Genomic DNA, 12,616 nt, shown 5'->3' with positions numbered 1-12,616 from the left:
ATAGATTACGAAACCTACTCAGCGCTCGTTCTTTACTCGTCTATCTATGTGTTATATTCTTTGCATGTAATAAAGAGATTCAGGGCTCAACAAGCAGTGGCGGAGCTAGGGGTATTGGTCAAGGGGGCGAGAATGGTCTGTATAGGGACGCTTTCGACACTACCTAAGCGGAGCGCCACCACAGGTTGGCGAAGAGCGTACAAAAATTTTTTGAGTATAGATACTTCCTAGATCGCCGGAAATGACCCTTTCCTGGCCTTGCTAATTTGCAGATAAACGAAGAATAAAATTATATAGGTGTCATCGCCAACGAAATGTGACAAATGTCAATAGGTAGATGAGAGCGCGATAAAAAAAGTAAATAATCGCGAATAAGTAAAAAGTGGTAAAAAGCTGAAAAGGGCGCCAGCAGTCCATTTGAGTCCGTCAGGGGAGGGGGGGGGCATCCACCCCCTAACTGTATGGACGCTCCGCCACTGTCAACAGGACACAACCATTCAAGTAGTCTTGGCCAAGTAGTTTGTAATACTCTTTTCCTCGCGTGCATACATGCCTCAGAGTCCGTTTATGCCTATCGCGAAGGTGCTTGCCCACTGTCTTTTACATGCCCGAGGATCTGTCCATACGTATCAATCGAAAGCGTAGCCGGGGCGCTCTCTTGGCAGTACAGCAAATAGATACTGGAAAAAAAGCTTTGTGAAAAAAGATAGGTACACTATAGGCTGTTCATGCTAGAGTCTTAACAAGACTAAAAGTGAGATTCAAAATGGGGATGTTTTTGTGTAAATCCCAGAATTGGATCGTGGTGGTAGAGGAGTGCGTCCCTAAAGTGACGGCGGCTTGGATGGTAGCACGCTATCATGTGAGTAATTCTCAAACTGTTAAATAAACCTATATAGGCTTTATAGCGAACCAAGGTTCGGGGTTGCTATATGTCTGCGAAATGCAAGTGCCAATTAGGCTTTGGTCAGATACAAATCTGGAATATTATGGTGCCGACAATGTTTCGGCAACGAGATATTGCATGCCCCTTTAACGTACTAGTGAGTATAATCATGGCTGCTGAAACGATCTGCGGTATAAGTCCAGGCCAGGAAAGTTTAGTACCAGGTGAACTTGCCAATAAAATGGACGGAGCAGAGCTTATTGTAGAGCCTCGTGAAAGTTTCGTGAAAGTCACGTGGTACTAATCCGTATGATTAATGTAGATTCAGTGCCGTTCACGGTGATGAAAGAGTTACGGCGGTCATGTGCCTGTAGAGGAATTTAAAACAAGGGGTGTGGGTGACCCTTCCAATGAGGATGGGGGAGTCATAGACTTACTACAGCACATTTTAGGGTTGTACAACTCTTTGGAAGGAACACATGATGAAAATCAAAATGCTTCAGTTAGGAGGTTTCTGTAGCAACCTGAGGATATTTTTGCAAAATGTATAAGGAGGATTTAGGAAGGAGTAATATTGTCAAACACAATATTCCAACTAAAGTGGTGCCACCTATTAAACGACATGCTATAGGAAACTGCCTCTGAATTAAAGAGAGGATGTGGCAAGCGAGGTTTCAGACATGTTAAGACGGGGCCTGGATAGAACCTTCATCTAGCTCATGGGGATCTCCATGTGTATTAGTTCATAAGACAGATGGATATACTCGATTTTGTGTAGATTTTCGTAGACTTAACGATAATATCACTAAAGATAATAGCTATACCCGTTCCCTAAAGTTGATGGCACCACTTGGTTTTCGACCCTCGACCAGTGGCGAGTGGATGACACTGGCATGTTGACATGGACGATGGACAAAATGGAAAAGACCGTTTTTATCACCCATGCACAGAAGGCTATCTTTATTTTGTGTTTCATGTCTTACGGGCATTGCAAATGCACCAGCTGCACCTTTGAAAGATTGATAGAGAAATGTTGTCTGGATTGCAGCGGTTTATCTAGACGATGTATTTATTTCTGGGAAAAAAATGTGAGGTGCACAATTCTGCCATAATTATAGATGACGTTTTCATGCGGTTCAGATTAGCAGGATTAAAATTGTCGCCTCAAGAAGTGTTTTATTTTCAAACAAAAAGTTGGGTTTCTTGGACACGTAGTTAGCAAGGATGGAGTTTCGACTGATCCGTCAAAGGAGGCTTCTGTTAGAAATTGGCTAAGGGCAATATTATTTTCGTGACGTGAGAGGATTTATAGGTTTATGTTCTTATTACAGGAAGTTTGTTAGAAACCTCACTCTTTATTGCACGTCCTTTACATCGTTTGACAGAAAAGGGGAAACGATTTCTGTGGAATGAGGGATGCAAAGAAGCATTTAATGCCCTGAAGGTAGCCATAACCTCTACTCCTAAATTAGCTTTCCCCACCCCCAGTGATAAGTATATTCTTGACACAGATGCAAGCAATTAAAAGCTATAGTGTTCTCTCGCAAAAATCCAAGGAGGAGAAGAAAGAGTAATTGCGTATATTAGTAAACAGTGCAGCCTGATACAAGGCTGAACGAAGGTATTGCGTATAACAAGACAAGAGTTGTACGCTATAGTTGCATCAATTAAAAACTTTCATCATTACATGTACCATGGAGATAAAACAGACCTCCATGCATGTACGGTGCCGGACCATGGTGCTTTGAGGTGGTTGCTTAATTATTTTTGCCAGATGGCTTGAAATGCTGGGCACTTAAAACTACGAAATTCAGCCTCACCGCCCGGCAGGGAGTAAGCATGGGAATGCAGATGCGCTTTTCCAACACCCGTGTTTGGCAAGCCACGAGGGACAACTTACACCGCATAGTATAAATCCGCGCGTATTTATTTGAATATAGACACGTATTAATTCGAATAGATATGCAAATGCGTATATGCGTATTAAACCATGCGCTGTTGTCTAGATCAAGTTCGTTTGGCCTGGGTGTACGTAAATAGAGACTAATTTTGCAATCTCTCATGTATTGCACTGGCGAGGCTACAATGTGATAACTCTCGAAACTCGTTTGTGAAAGCTATAAGACATGCCCGTTATTGTCTGATTTAATACGCGTTTATATTCGAATTAATACGCGTATAATATATTCGTATTAACACAAGGATATATTATACGGTGTTTGTCCCATATGGCTTGCCATACCCGTGCGTATAGATTGTAGGTATTGCCTCCGTTTAGAGGAAACTGAATCAATGGAAAATCAGTGGAAAACAACTCAGTGAAAGTGTGGGGGTGGGGTGGGTGGGTACCCTTGACACCCACCCACGTATGTAAGGTTATTTACACGTGTAATAAGGCTATACATGGTATGAGTCAAACTGATACAGTGGGCGAAATTATCACGTACACTGAGAACCGAACCGTGTCGTAAACACGGTATATAACCCGTTGTGCACACGTTTGGGGAATTACTTATAACATCAGCCCAAATGGTCTTTTTGTATTATATAATCATATAGGGACATACTTTTTCTAAATATACAATACGGAATTGGTGATTTCATAAAATGATCACCAGTCACAAATTTACCAGTTTTACCAGTTTACTCTACGAGAGTATACGCACCATTGTATAATGCATTGAGTTGAAACATGTACAGATTGAAGACGTCTCTTTTTAATCAGGCTTTTTCTCTAGTATATGTATATATAATAGTGTATATAATAGTGTCATTGTAACTATGCTTGTTAGCGCTTTATAATATTACTCTTCCAGACTTGCAATTAGCGCTAAGATGTATTACATACGTTAAATGGACGTTAAATGGATGTGTGCCGAGAGATTGGCTTCGGTCAGCTTGCGAGTCTATAAGCCTCCATGGCTTCTTTCGCGAGTTCCTGCTTGCGGGAAGATCACATATACATACATACATACATACATACATATATATATATATATATATATATATATATATATATATATATATATATATATATATATATGTATATATATATATATATATATATATATATATATATACATATATATATTACACACACACACATATAAATATATATATATATATATATGTATATGTATATATATATATATGTGTGTGTGTGTAATATATATATGTATATATATATATATATATATATATATATATATATATGTGTGTAATATATATATGTCTGTATATATATATATATATATATATATATATATATATATATATTTTATAATGAAATAAATTATGAATATGTATTTTATTTTTTATTTTTTTATAGTGAAATAAATTATGAATATGTAATATTGTTAAGACAAAAGATAAAATTAAAGGGCTTTCGAACACTGCTGTCCTTGCACGTATGACAGACGGAATTAAAGGAATTGTCTGGTAGAAGATTTTGATACATTGTCTTTGTAGTTATTATTTTTCTCTTTCTAACCATGTAAAAATTGTCCCCATTCGACGTTTCCTTCTTGTAGAAATCTGGTTTTCAAATTCACCAGTTTCTCACCAAAAGTACCGTTTGTTCGAACGCTTCAATATGGTGATTGACGTAGTGGTTGCAGATAGGCAAAACAGGCGACTTGAAGTTAGCACTCCCAATTCCGCAGCAAACAAACTCACGTGTAAGCACATTGGATTGCCTCATATATATAACGTACATACTCGCGAACGTATTTACTACGATGCTCAGTTGGTGTACTTGTATAGCGTTACACATAGTACACTCACACTCAAACCACAGTTCATTAACTGTTCTTCGAAATCGCTGAAATAAAATTCACGGATCAAATTAACAGTAAAAGGAAACTTGTAAAGTATTCGTTAAACCGAAAGATGAAACTTGGCGCCGAATCGATGTCATCGCAGAACTGTCCGATTGTAAACGTTAGGGTAGCCTATACACGCGAACATTCTTCGCGCTGGAGCTGGATACCGCGATGTGTAAACAACGAAGAGCCTGCTGTTAAAACTTATCTTGTGTTTCACAAAGACCACGAAACCACCGATCTACTACATATATTGCGGCTTAAGAAGTTTTTTAAATCATATCTAATTTATAAGAAATTTCACCGGAAATTATTGAAGAAATTGATCGAATTGTTGTCAGAGCAGAATGTAGCAATGAGAAGCTTAGGCTTCGCAGAACTGTCCGATTGTCAACGTTTGAGTATAGCCTACATGAGAACATTTTTCGCGTTGGAGCTGGATAGCGCGATGTATAGCCTGAACAACTCGGAGTCTGCTGTTAAAATTTACCTTGTGTTACACAAAGACCACGGAACCACCGATCAAGTACATGGCGGCTTAAGGAGTTTTTGAAAACATATCTAATTTTAAAGAAATTTCACCGGAAATTAAGGAAGAAATTTATCTGTATACAAACGCTGTTTTTGTTGTGATTACCGTATAGGTACTGTGCGGAGGGTGGGTTATGACGCAATCTGCTATGGCAGAGCTGACGTCACGTATTGTACTGTTCAAATCATATTTGAAATGTCTATCCATAACGATTAAAAAATCGTTTCTCTGTCAAACGCAACATTAGCGTTCTCATACTTTGACAACATGTTTGGAAAATTATTTACTATTTTTTAAGCTAACTTCTTTGTGCCACCAGACAATCCTTTTAATAATTCACGGAAAACACAGAAATATTGACATGCGTGTGAGAGTTTTGATGAAGTATATATTTTCAAGAGCGATTTGATATAACTAAGATTAAACTACGGTGGAAATTTATTCTTCCGGACTGTCAAGATGAATTTCACCGCTTTCTTAGTGTGAAATTCTGCAAACTTGGCTCTAACGAGAGTGGAAATTATCCTGCGGGTTCAAGTATCGTCTGCGTGAAACAACTCTACGCTAAGAGTGAAATTTCACTCCTTTATTCAGTGTCCATGCACGGACACTCGTTAAGGAGTTAATTTAAAATACCATGCAATTTGTCATTTAGTTTTGAGTTTTTCAGGTTAACATATATACATATGCATATACATATATATATATATATGCTGTAAGTAACATTATATAGGAATACTATATTATATATGTTTATATACACACATATATATATATAAAGAAATATATATATATATATATTTATATATATAAATATATATATATGTATAAGGATAACATAAGGATAACATAAGGATAAAATAAGGATAAGGACAACATGTAATGCCTTTAATCAAACATAATATTAAAAATAGATATAACTACACGCTACACAAATTTTCGGACACCCTGGTCCTTCGTCAGGTGTAAAAAAAATGATTGAAATCACGTCAGTCGACCGTAAGACTGCTCAAAGTGCTTGAACCCGGAAAGAAAAGCCATATACCTATTGAGACCATGACATTGTGAACGCACTTTAAGGATCAATTCGACTTCCTACAAGCTTCTTTTATTATGGTCAGACAGATTAGCCAGGATTATGGCAAACTTAAGACAGCCGATATTGTGTTGTGGAAGATTAAAATGTTCTGCCACTGGAAAACTGGTTGTGTTGAGTCTGATTGTGCTTTTGTGATAATTAAGTCGTTCACGAAAAGGAGTTGAGGTTTGTCAGGACAGAGAACACAAGTGATAAGATATATCACAAAGGGAGTGTCACAACTGATTGGACCTGGATGTAAACACACCCCTGAAGGAGAGAGCTGAATGTCAGGGTCCGTGATCATGTGATGACAGACCTTACACCGGGGTTTACCACATTTAATATTTCCCCTTGGGTTGGGAAGTACCGGTGGAGGGTAAACAACTCCTAACAAGGATGTTGCGTTGGCTGGAAGGTTGTCTTCTATAGCAACTACAGGGGGGTTAATAAAAATATCACCCATATCGTCTCCCAAGTTCAACGTGTTCCATTCATTTTTGACCAGCCTAATGAATGGATCGACCTTATCGCTCGCCGTAAGGACAAAGGGAATACGATTCTCTTTCACCTCCCCACATTAATTTTGAAGCAATTTCTCACTGGAAATTCTTCAGATCTTGTTAAGGGTTCTCTTCAATAATGTGTAGGGATAATTGCAATCAAGAAAGTGACCTACTATTAGAGTTGATTGACTACGAAATTGTAAGGGGTCAGAACAGATGCGATTGTAGCGAAGCATTTAGCTAAAGACAATGGACTCTTTAATATGAATTGGGTGAAAACGATGAAAGTCGAGATATTTGTAACGGTCTGTTGGTTTAGAATATACAGACGTGTTAATCCGACCGTTACACAGAATGACCAGCCTAGTGTCCAGAAAGGCAAAATACGATTTGGATTTCTGCATGGTGAATTCAATGGTGGGGTGGAATAGATTGAGGTTATCTACAAACGCATCGAGATACTGTTCCCCATGTGACCAATTAACAAAGATCTCGTCAATGTAACGTAGGTACAGGAGTGGTAGAAGATTAGAACTTTCGAGAAAGTTGTAAAGGCATTACATGTTGTCCTTATATTTTCTACTATTACTTCTATCCAACACGTGGAACATTTCATCATGCGTATATATATATATATATATATATATATATATATATATATATACATACATATATATATATATATATATACATACATATATATATATATATGTATATATATATATATATATACATATATATATATATACATATATATATATATATATATACATACATATATATATATATATATATATATATATATATATATACGGTAAACAAAACCGGTCAAATGTATACGTTTTGTAGATGAAGGTTGTGTATAAATTGTTGATACATGTATGGTTATTTTAATATTAACCTTTTCACTAAGTGTCGTGGGTGGTATAACTGCCCTACTGTGTATTTTACCCCCAAATAACGCACTGTGATAACTGGCACACAAGGACGTCCAATATATAAGACGAATCAGTTCTCTTGGCTTCGCACACGTCACAAGTGACGTCATGTGTATATAATGTTTTCATATTGTGAATGCTTTCGTCACGTGAGCAGAAGAGGCCTGGAATACATTATACTATAAATAACTCTATATTTACATAATTTCAATAAGCATCGTAGGCTACCTTGCAAGTTGCACTTTCAGAATGATCGCGTTCATATGGTTTCTTTACTTTGACATCCAGAAGAACTCAAATGAACTTTGACCCTGACGGAAGCTAAAAAACTATAAAGTGAGTCTGCAAGTATGAAGTGAGCCTATGCAATTCATCCAGGGTATACTTTTACAATGATCGTATTCACATGGTTTTCTGTGGTAACTCAAACCAAACGACTGACTTAACCAACCTAAATGTATGGAATAGATCATATTTCATATAACGTATTTCATAGATTATCTGCATCACCGGTATACTATACGGACCGAATAAACTAGACGGATATCCCACACTGGCCTCGTGTTGGTACATAATTGTTTTTTTCTGCCCAGTTTTCAAAGTTTGACGTATGTAGAACACAAATGAACTTTAACCATCACAGAAACGTAAGGATACTAAAAAATATGTTAAAAATACTATGTTCCTCCAAGCGATACTTTTATAGTTATTGATTCAACTGGTTTTGAAGAGTTTGTGTTTTGTTAAACTGAGATGAACATTGACTCTCATAGAAACTAAAATACTGCAGTAGGTGCTATATACATAAGGGAAAAGAGATCATTTAAAATTTAAACTCAAAACTTCTTCCGATTGAAATCAAAACTACCGTTCAATGATTCCGCTTTCTTTCTCATGACGTGAGTAACGTTAACATGTATAATCGCATGCTTTTGAGACTACACAAGGCAAATATTCATTAACCGCAAGTATATACCAAGGTAATATCATTATTACAAAAGGTATAGTATAGTTTACTCGAACCTATATAAGAGCAATATTTTAAAAAGCCTTAGGCCCTAAGTATAGCCTTCGGAATTGTTAACAACTAAATGTGTAATCATATATAAATATCAACTTGGAAGAATTGCAATTTAATATTTTGGAAATAATATAAGAAAGAAAAAGCAACTTATATATGGTATAATTAGTAAAATATGAAAAAATAATTTCAATGACACTTGTCGCAATAAAAGGGAATAATGAAAAAAAAAGATGACAGGAATCATTTACGGAAAAAAGTAAAGGCAGACCGTTATCAAGCACACCGTGGAATATCGGCCTTCGCTGCTTCTCTGCATGTTGAACCACAGTGTTGGTGTTACAAATTGCATTGGATTTTAATGTGCACACAATGAAAAGTATCACTTATATGGGCCTATACGATAGTCGATACGTAACGGCATGGTTCACTTATGCATTTATTCTGGAGTGGGCAGTCAAATGAGTCGAGCTTCTACCCCCCTCCCGTCTCTCCTTTCCAAGGTCAAGGGACCGAATTTCAAAGGACTTCCATGAACACTTCCAGGCAACTTGAAGACATAACAACTCTCCATTTGACTTGACAAGTATAGTGGAAACAGTGCAAAACTTGTCGAGCTCAATGATTACGATAATATGATATCTTAGCGCAAATTAGCAAATTGTCGTGTTGCTGCGTTGCACGTATTACTTAAAAACTTCTGATTTTGTTGTGTGATTGACTAGTTAGTAAGAGCTGATGTTACATCTTGATGAAAAATTGTCAAATTATCGAGTTACGACGTTGCGCGTAACCCGACAACGCATAAAAAATGCGATAAAATGTCGAGTTGATATGTTACGCAGACTCGACTTCCTGATAGTAATTAATGCGTTGCACGTTGCAACTCGACAAATTTCGTGTTTCTGACCTGTTATACCTATATGACACAATCAATCTGCAATTGGTGTGTCCCTTCATGACCACCATTTTTTGACCTTCCATGTAGAAGTTCTCACTAGGAATAATACTGTCCCTCACTATAGATGGCCGGAGAGTCGTTCGTTGATGCCAATGTGCAAACTTGAAATATAAGGATAGTTCCTGTTACAAGCGCATAAACCCTGCGAATAGCGAGTTACGTCACGAGACAGCTAATAGAGAGCTGTTTTAACTTACACGGTATGAAATTTAACAGCATTGTAAAATGTTCTAGTCTTTTGCAGTCGTTCGGACTAACGGCCAAATATAGTTCGGTATAGCATTTTTCCTTCTTTGATTCTCTTATCAAATTTTGCTTTGAAATTATTTTAGTAAGCCTATATATGGAAATTGTTATCATACTGTAAAAAAAATATCCTAACGATTCTAAATGAAAGTACAAGTTGATCACCGGTATACCTTCTGATTTTTACTTATCTTGGAAAATACTAACCTGTCACCTGAATAAAATCAATGACGTAACTTTGTACCCGTATTCACCGTAATGTTAGAAATCTAAGTATAACCTTGCTGATACTTATTCAAATGAAATTCTAGTCTTTGTGTGATCGATATATTAAAAATTAAATAGGACAGTAAACCGTATAAAAATATTAAAAGAAAGAATTGAACAAGTATAACTATATCTAAGTATAGTTGGTTACCACTTATTTTTGTATTTTTTTTGTATTTTTTTTATATCTTCTTCCCCTCGTCCCCCTTTCGCTACTATCACCTGTTCCTTTTGTGCAGCTCTTACGTTAAAGTGAACTACATTTATAAGGCTCTTCCAGTTAAGCTTTTATGAAGGCCAACTCGACTATATATACATAGCAACAATTCGCCATAATAATTATGTGTGCTTAAATACTTATTTAAAGCTCGCGAGCCCCAAAAACGTCATACATTTGCAAGATTAACTTATACTAATTCAAGAACATTCACGAATAATTATTATTTCCTTAATTCAAAAAGGCAATGCATATCTGAAGATAAACGATATACCATGTGGTAGATTTTCAAGGTAAATAGGCTACTATAGCCTATACCGCAAAGTTTTGAATGTTATATTGACCATCACATATACAACCATTCAGTGGCGTAGGAAGGTACTTTTGAGTGGGGGGGCTGAAGACTGATGGCCGGCCTGGGGGAGGGGTCTAAGGGGAGGGGGTGTCCCCCTCCCCTTTGGAATTTTTTTGCATTTCCAGGTGGTCTCAGATGCAATTTGGTGCAATATAGCACACTTCAATACCCACTCCATTTTGTAAAGAATTTTGCATTTTCACCTGGCCTTAAATGCAATTTGGTGCTCCAAATGAGATTTTTTTCTCATTTGGAAATGAAAAAGGGGTTTTCTGACTTGCGGAGCAGGGGGGGCGGAATGATACTTCCGCCCCCCCCCCATATTTTTCACTGGGGGGGCTGGCGCCCCCCAGCCCCCCGGTTCCTACGCCCTTGCAACCATTTCATATACAAATATTCCTGTTCGTCATATAGCTTCCGTCTTTGGGAATTTGACGAAGAGATTTATACAGGACATATTATGATGTTGGAGCTGATTTTTTATTTATATTACATATTCTACGGAAAGAACGACACACTGAATAGAACATAACTTGTCGAGTTAGAAAGATTTACCAATGTTCCTATCATACACATCTATACAATTTATGACGCTCGTAACCCGTAGGCATATTTAGAGTTTTCCATATAACCGCTTGATTTCTTATCTATAAAGCCAGTGTAATCCCCAATCAAGGTCTTGTATACATACATACATACATTAATTAATAGTTCGATTTCCCATCATCTGTTCGGATTAGATAGATTCCAAAAGGGACTTACAAATGACGTCGGGCTGGTGGGTGGTGAGAATTAATCGCTAATGATCTCTAAGGGTGCGGCAAAATACGTCGGTTGAAAGCAAGACTTATCTTTAATTTTTAATTATTTACCTTTCCTAACCAGTTTCAGGTTTCTGAATAGTCAAAACGTTAGTGTCCAGAACTATACGATATATAGTTTCAACAACAAAAATAACAATAATGACAGATACAGCCAAACATTAACGGATGATGGGGTGTCAGAGGGCTGCTACAGCCTTGGGGCCTGAAGTCAGCTATAAGGCTCGGGTATATATAAAACATAAATAATATTTCCATAATAAGAACAGTGCAAAAAGGGGACATAATTGTCCCTGGTAACCGGCTTGGCTCTCGAGGCCCCTGGATATAGCAGCGAGAAGTCCGATCCACGAGATTATTCAGAATCGAATTCTTGGTGGAGTCTGCATGTATATCAGTGGCGTAGGAAGGTACTTTTGAGTGGGGGGCTGAAGACTGATGGCCGGCCTGGGGGAGGGGTCTAAGGGGAGGGGGTGTCCCCCTCCCCTTTGGAATTTTTGCATTTCCAGGTGGCCTCAGATGCAATTTGGTGCAATATGGCACACTTCAACACCCACTCCATTTTGTAAACTTAATTTTGTATTTTCACCTGGCCTTAGATGCAATTTGGTGCTCCAAATGAGATTTTTTTTTCTCATTTGGAAATGAAAAAGGGGTTTTCTGACTTGCGAAGCGGGGGGGGGCGGAATGATACTTCCGCCCCTCCACATTTTTCACTGGGGGGCTGGCGCCCCCCAGCCCCCCGGTTCCTACGCCCTTGATGTATATTATCTCTAATCCAGTGTTTGATAACTCTTGGCTTTGCAGAAAATAGAGACCCTATAGTAGGAAGCAGAGCCGTATATTGCTCTGGTAGGAAGGTGTCACAGCGCCCTAATAGGGTGTTACCAAAAATCTACGATATTATTCTGACCGGACATCTTAAGTAACGGTCATTTGATTAACAAATAGACTTCCTTGAAATCAA

Source organism: Apostichopus japonicus, chromosome 15 (assembly GCF_037975245.1).
Source record: "Apostichopus japonicus isolate 1M-3 chromosome 15, ASM3797524v1, whole genome shotgun sequence".
In the NCBI taxonomy this organism is placed as follows: Eukaryota; Metazoa; Echinodermata; class Holothuroidea; order Aspidochirotida; family Stichopodidae; genus Apostichopus; species Apostichopus japonicus.
This window is presented reverse-complemented; position numbering follows the sequence as displayed.